The following is a 6553-nucleotide window of genomic DNA, read 5'->3' on the forward strand; positions in this document are numbered from 1 at the left end:
CATTGTTACTATACAGAATATATAATATTTAAAGAGAATATACAGTATATATAGGAAAAATTTTACTCCTACTGGTGGAGCACTGTCTAAGGAGTCCACCTTTAACAGAAGATGATGCTAAAATGAAGGCAAATTTTGAAAGGAATTCTAAAAAACAGATTGTGCAGTCATGCTTTTCTAAAATAGGCAATATCAAGAGTAATGTTATATAGAAGGAACAAGAAAGAAATCATGTTTGGTCTAACATATTCAATGTAAGTTAAAAGAACTATTAACAAAAATGAATATGAATGAATATGTGCATATGAAACATTTACTTTTTCATTTACTAACCTAACAGATTCTTTTAACCAAAGTGAATTACAAAAGAGGCCAACATAATTGAGTAAAGATCCATTTGGGGACTGTTTTGAAACAAATCTTACAAGAAGAATCTTATAAAATTGAGAGGTCTAAACCAAACAGAACAATACTAGACTAGTTACTCATTCCTTGCTACAAAGGCCTTCATATCAAAGCCATTATCAACTAGTAAGATATTCTTAGAACAAGAGAGTCTTCAAATGCTTCTCAAACACACTGAGGGAGTCATGGAGGTGGTCAGCTTATTCCACCAGCTAGGAGCTACAAATGAAAATAGTTTGGATTGGGATTTTATGCTGTATAGAGGTGGCATCACCAGATACTGTTTCAAGGCAGACCTGATGATGCGTGGATGAGAAAGAACATAGAATCTCATTAGTGCCTCCTTATACAGTGCATAGTTGCTGATTCACTGACCCTGTATGCAAGCTATCAAGGATTTGAACTTAATGCACACTACTACCAGGAGCTGAAATGAGGAGTGGCATGCTCCTGTTTTGGCCAATTGAACACAAAATATACCTGTGCATTTTGAGCCATATGCAAAGGTTTGCCATCACTTGCTGGTACCCCTGCCAGTAAGGAGTTGCAGCAGTCCAGATGTGACAAAAACAAAGACGGGCCTAGAAGTTATGCTGCATATTTTGTCAGATAAGACCTGATCTTGGGATGTTATACAAAATGAACCTGCAAAAATGACAGAAAATTGTAACATGGCCAGTGAAGTATAGCTATTCATTGGTCATTACTCCTAAGTTATGTACTGAACTTGCTAGGTGTTAGTGATAAAGATTTAGTGGGCTTTGGTGATGAGTAAATAGACTGGGAAAGATAATAAAGAACTGTGTCTTTTCTAGGTTGAGCTGGAGATGGCATTCATTCAAATTTAGATATCAATAAGAAATGCATAGATTTAGCTGGGACTATGTGGCCTTTTGATTAGATTGACAGGTATAACTTTGTATCATCAGCACAACACTGATATAAGAATTTATGAGATGGGATGATTAGACCTACTCAGGGGTTGGTAGGATTCAAACCACCTGACAGCCGTCCTATTAATGCCTAGCTCAGAGACAGTAGCAATGAGAATCTGATGGTTAACTGTGCCAAAGTCAGAAGGCAGAAGAAAGATCAAGGTGGATGAGAAAAAATGACATGGTGAAAGTCATAGCATGTTATCAACGATGACGATATACTGTATATATATATTGTCACACATGTGCGAATAGGTTCAGCCAACAGGCCTGACAGAGAGCAAAAGAATGAAGCCTTGGGATTTGGAACAAAATACTAACACCTTTCTCCCTCCTTCAGCAGAAAAACCAAAGGTTAAGGAACGTACCTTTTGGAAGTCTATCAGGGTAACGTCCGTTCTGGTCTTATACATGACGCCTCTTCCAGGTCCTTTCCAACCTCTGGTGTTTCTGTCTCCACTCCATGACTTCTTCTCCAGTCCATTACAGATGACATCACTTCCATGACGTGATTATGATGTCATCTTCGTCCCTCATCATCATCGTCATTTCCTCTGTTGATTTTACTTCCTGCCATAACTCCATAAATATCCCACGAATCTTTGTCTCTTTGTCAGATGTATGATTTAATCCTCTTTGACCAACACTATCATTCTTAAAAACTACTTTGGCCGCCAGACATTATATGGGGAATTCCCCCAAACCTTGATATATTATAAACATAAACATTATATAAATGTATTATATAAACACAGAAAGCAATTTCTATATGAAATTATGTTGCTTACATTTAAGTCATTGGATTATTTTTGATAGTGATAAGGTATTTAGGATTTGAGAAAAAGTTAAGAGTTGACTGATTCATACCTTTTAAAATACAGATCTTGCACAACAAACACAGGTTACTATAGATACAGAATAAGTCTGTGTAAACTTTCAAGATTCACATTCAGAGAAATAGCCAAAGGCAAAATTGGTCATCAGCCAAGGTATGTTATCTGCTGCCAAGTATTTAATTCGGCAGGATGAATGCCAAAAATAAATGGGCGCAACTGAAAAAAAGCATAGAAATCTAAAAAGTAAAAAAAGGCATCTTGCCCTGAGGCTATTATTTATTTACAGAGCATACTATGAATCACACTTCCTGGATCTTCTAACTACATTTGACTTCAAGTTACTGTATATTCTAAAAGTTTAGTTCAATGAAAAATGAAACAAAAAAATAAGTTTTATAACAAATGAATACAAGAAGGTCTAACTGTGATACACAATGGTAATCAATAAAATAATTCTTGAAATGAGTTATTTACAGTCATTATCCTTTCACTATGTCCTGCAGTGACCTTTAATATTACTGCCGTTTTAATGAAGGAATCACTCATATCTTTGAACTGATACCACAGAATAAATTTGCACAATCTGTAGTGATATTTCAGGCCATGAGGTATTCATCATATTTCTCTGTCATCATGGACATGATCCCATGCTCTAATATTAATGCTTTGTATGCCTTTGTATGCCTCAAAGGTTTTTTTGTTCTGACATTCATGTAAACTAGAATTTTCGTTTACCTTCCTGTATTGCCAGCTAGACTTATGAAATAATTTTCTACATTAATGTTGTACTTTTTGGGTGGCACAGTGATAGTGCTGCTGCCTACCAGTAAGGAGACCAGGGTTCACATCCTGGTCCTCCCTGCATGTTCTCCCTATATCTTTGTGGGTTGTGCTTCTGTTTCCTCCTACAGTCCAAAAAAGTGCAGGTTAGGTGGATTGGCAATGCAAAATTGCCCCTAATGTGTGTGTGTGTGTTCGCTTTTTGATGGACTGACACCCTGTCTAGAGTTTGTTCCTGCCTTATGCCCTTTGCTAGCTGGAATAGGCTCCAGCATCCCTTGTGACCCTGATCAGGACTAAGCGAGTTAGAAAATAACTAGAAAATATTCTACTTTTAACATTACAAGCTTTGCAGTTCTTATTTCAGCAAAAATGTCAAAAATATATATATATATATATATATATATATATATATATATATATATATATATATTTTTTTTTTTTCCAATGTACTGGGAATGGAAAGTATCCTGGAGTAATCCATCCTCACATGGTATAATGTCAAGGACACAAGAAGTATCAGAACTATTGTAAGAAGTATCCAATCAGGGAAGAGCCAAGTAATAAGTATGAACCAACTAGCTGATGTAGTCAGCTTTTTCAGAAAACTTCACTTTCAACCATTAAATGTCTGTGGCATTTAAAAACGTATGCTCATTCTTGTCAGTTGAAAAGACTAGGGTGTTGTGGACAAAAGGCAAAAATGTAGAGAAATGTCTGTATTTTTAAAGAAAAATGCACTTGAGAGGACAGGGCCTAAGTGCCTCAAGGTCTTTCTTTTGAGTCAGTTATACCTCTGGCACATGGTATGTGTGCTACCATGTTTAGGGCTATTGTGCCCTAAAGATATGTGGTATGTATGTGATGTCCCACACCCGCATGAATCACAGAAAGAACAATAAAATAATCAAAGCAACAAGAAATAAATATTCATATGTAGAAAGTTAAAAATCCTTTTGTAATCTCTCTATTATAAAAAAAAATCCTGGAGAGAAACAGTAGGACGACGAGGCGTGATCTTCATGTTAAGATCATGGAAGACACTTAAAAGACCCACAAGACTAAAGAGATTGGCCATGGAGCGTCTCACGGGGACCTTAAACATGAAACTTTGTGCCAAGAGATTGACCCGAACGTCTCATGATGACATAGAACATGAAATTCTTACAAGACACGCCCTACTTACAACCAATTTAAGGGGATGGACAGACACAGATCCAGGGCTCTCAGCGCATATAAAGTGTATAAGGACAATACGTTATAAATGAAATGTAGACGACTAAACAAAGAAGAAAGCAGTGCGGAGAAAAGAGACTCAAAGGCATTGGAGAGACAAAAAAGAAAAAGAATAATCTAGGTTCAAATTCAGAAAATAAGGAAAGTAATTATCATCCCAGAAGAAGTGGAATTGAAAATAAAGCATGTCCAATCCAGATGTTGATGCTATACACATGCAGAGCAGGTTAGAGATTATGAAAGCAGTGGAATTCAAAAGGCGCAAAAAATAAATGGTGCGATACACATGTGGAGAAAGTTAAAGAATATGAAAGCAGGAAAATTAGAAAGTATAAAAAAAAGAAAGCAAAGATTGCAGTAGCTCAAACAAACGGAAATTATTACTCAAAAAAGGGAAAATAATCACCACGGACCAGGGGCCTCATGTATAACGCACTATAACATGGCGTAAGCACAAAAGCCGAAATGTGCTTACGCACAGAAAAATCCAGATGCAGGAATCTGTGCGTACTCCAACTTCCACGTTCTTCCGCTACTTAAATCCCGATCAGCGTGAAAACTAACGCTCGTGCACGCGCTTTATGTAACGCCCCAAATCCTCCCAGAATTACGCCTATTTGAATATGCAAATCACTATAAATCGCCCTTAAGCGCAGCCTTCTGTGAAAAGACAATGGGAAAAGCACGGGGAAAATATAAGAATTTCAGCGAATACCAAGTGGAGGCAAAGGAAAAACATACTATTTGTTCAAATAAACCGTGGTATAATCAACAAATGGAAGTTGATCGAGTGACATAGCGTGTTGGAGAAACTTGAAAGCTCACATATCAGTCGCCATGAAAAGGAGAGTCGTAGCCTACCGTCTGAGTGTCATATGAAAGCTTTTTAGGGTACAGAGAAAAAAAAGGCACACAGTGGGGAAAAATAGCACGAAATGTCAACTTCAGTCTTGAAATTTCCACTTTAATCATGTAGTTTATTTTGTCATTAAAGTAGAATATCATAAATGTCATCTTAAAAGCATTTAATTAACCAGTTTCTCAAATCATATCGTAATTAAAGTAGCACGTTAAATGCTTTGTTTTGTATTTGATCTTCTATGTGCTCTATGTGTGTGAATGACTACTTGCTTCTTAAACCGGCTCTCTTCCTCCAACTGTACACAGAATCAATTACATTTGTGATATTACAGCTCTCTGAATAACTAAAATACTGAGATGTATACGTGATATCATTTTCATGATGATAAGAGTTAAAGCATGTTATTAAACATGGGTTTTACAGCGCAGCGATTGTGCATGACCATCGATGAAATTATTTATGGCAGCAGTACTCAGGGGTGGCTCTAGGCTTGTGGTGGCCCTGGGCAGAAAAAGAATCGGTGGCTCCTTCGCCCGCCAATGTCAGTGAGGTAGCTTATGCAAGGCGGATGGCCACGTCCGTTGCAGACACTTTTAGCTGCCTCGTGCTCATGACACAAGCGTTTAACTTTTGTCGAAATTTGCCGCTGCGTTTATTTTCTCTTTCTGTTTTATATTCAATATATATTAGCGTAGCCGTCACTGCAGTCAGTGCTTTTCTTTCTCCAAGTAACCGATTGCCACACAATCAGCTCTGTAATAGATGTTAAGCCATCTGTAAACTTAGAGCGCTGATTCTTTAACAAGCTTAAGGAACATTGAAAGATCTTCGTAGTACATGTTTAATTATTCTGTCCTTCACGCCAGTCCCAGTGAGGAATATAGATTATTTAAATGAAGTTAAAGTTTTACCTGTATAATATAATAAACATATTTTGCTGCATTTCATCTTAAAAATGATATTATCACCATATGTAAATACGCGCTTTATAAAGTGGCTCAGGTTGTGCAATATTATAACTGTAGTGCAAGTTTACAGTGAGGTAATTGTACTTATAAGTACAAACAGTTCTACAAGGAGCAATGATTGAGTGCGTTTACAGTTCTTGAGATGAAACTGTTTCTGAACCGCAAGGTCCGTACAGGAAAGGCTTTAAAACGTTTTGCCGTGGCTGAGGTAGCGTGTGTCTGATGCTGTACAGTATACCGATAATTCTCTTTCCGATCAGCTGCTGCTGTGATTCACACTCAGATACAGTGATATAAATACTCCGAGTGCTGCAGTGAGAGTAATATGGAAAATGATGATCCGCTGTGGCAGTTCCTAACGGGAGCAGCTGAAAGAAGAAGGTGCAGTGAGAGTAACAACGCTAAAGCAGTTATTGTATTTGGAATACTATGGCTATTCCCTGGACCATTATATTGTTACAAGTTAATTACAATCAGATGTATTACACTAATAAACGATATGCGGTTAGTTTCAGTGTACTGTATTTATAA

This window comes from Polypterus senegalus, chromosome 16 (assembly GCF_016835505.1).
Source record: "Polypterus senegalus isolate Bchr_013 chromosome 16, ASM1683550v1, whole genome shotgun sequence".
Classification (NCBI taxonomy): Eukaryota; Metazoa; Chordata; class Cladistia; order Polypteriformes; family Polypteridae; genus Polypterus; species Polypterus senegalus.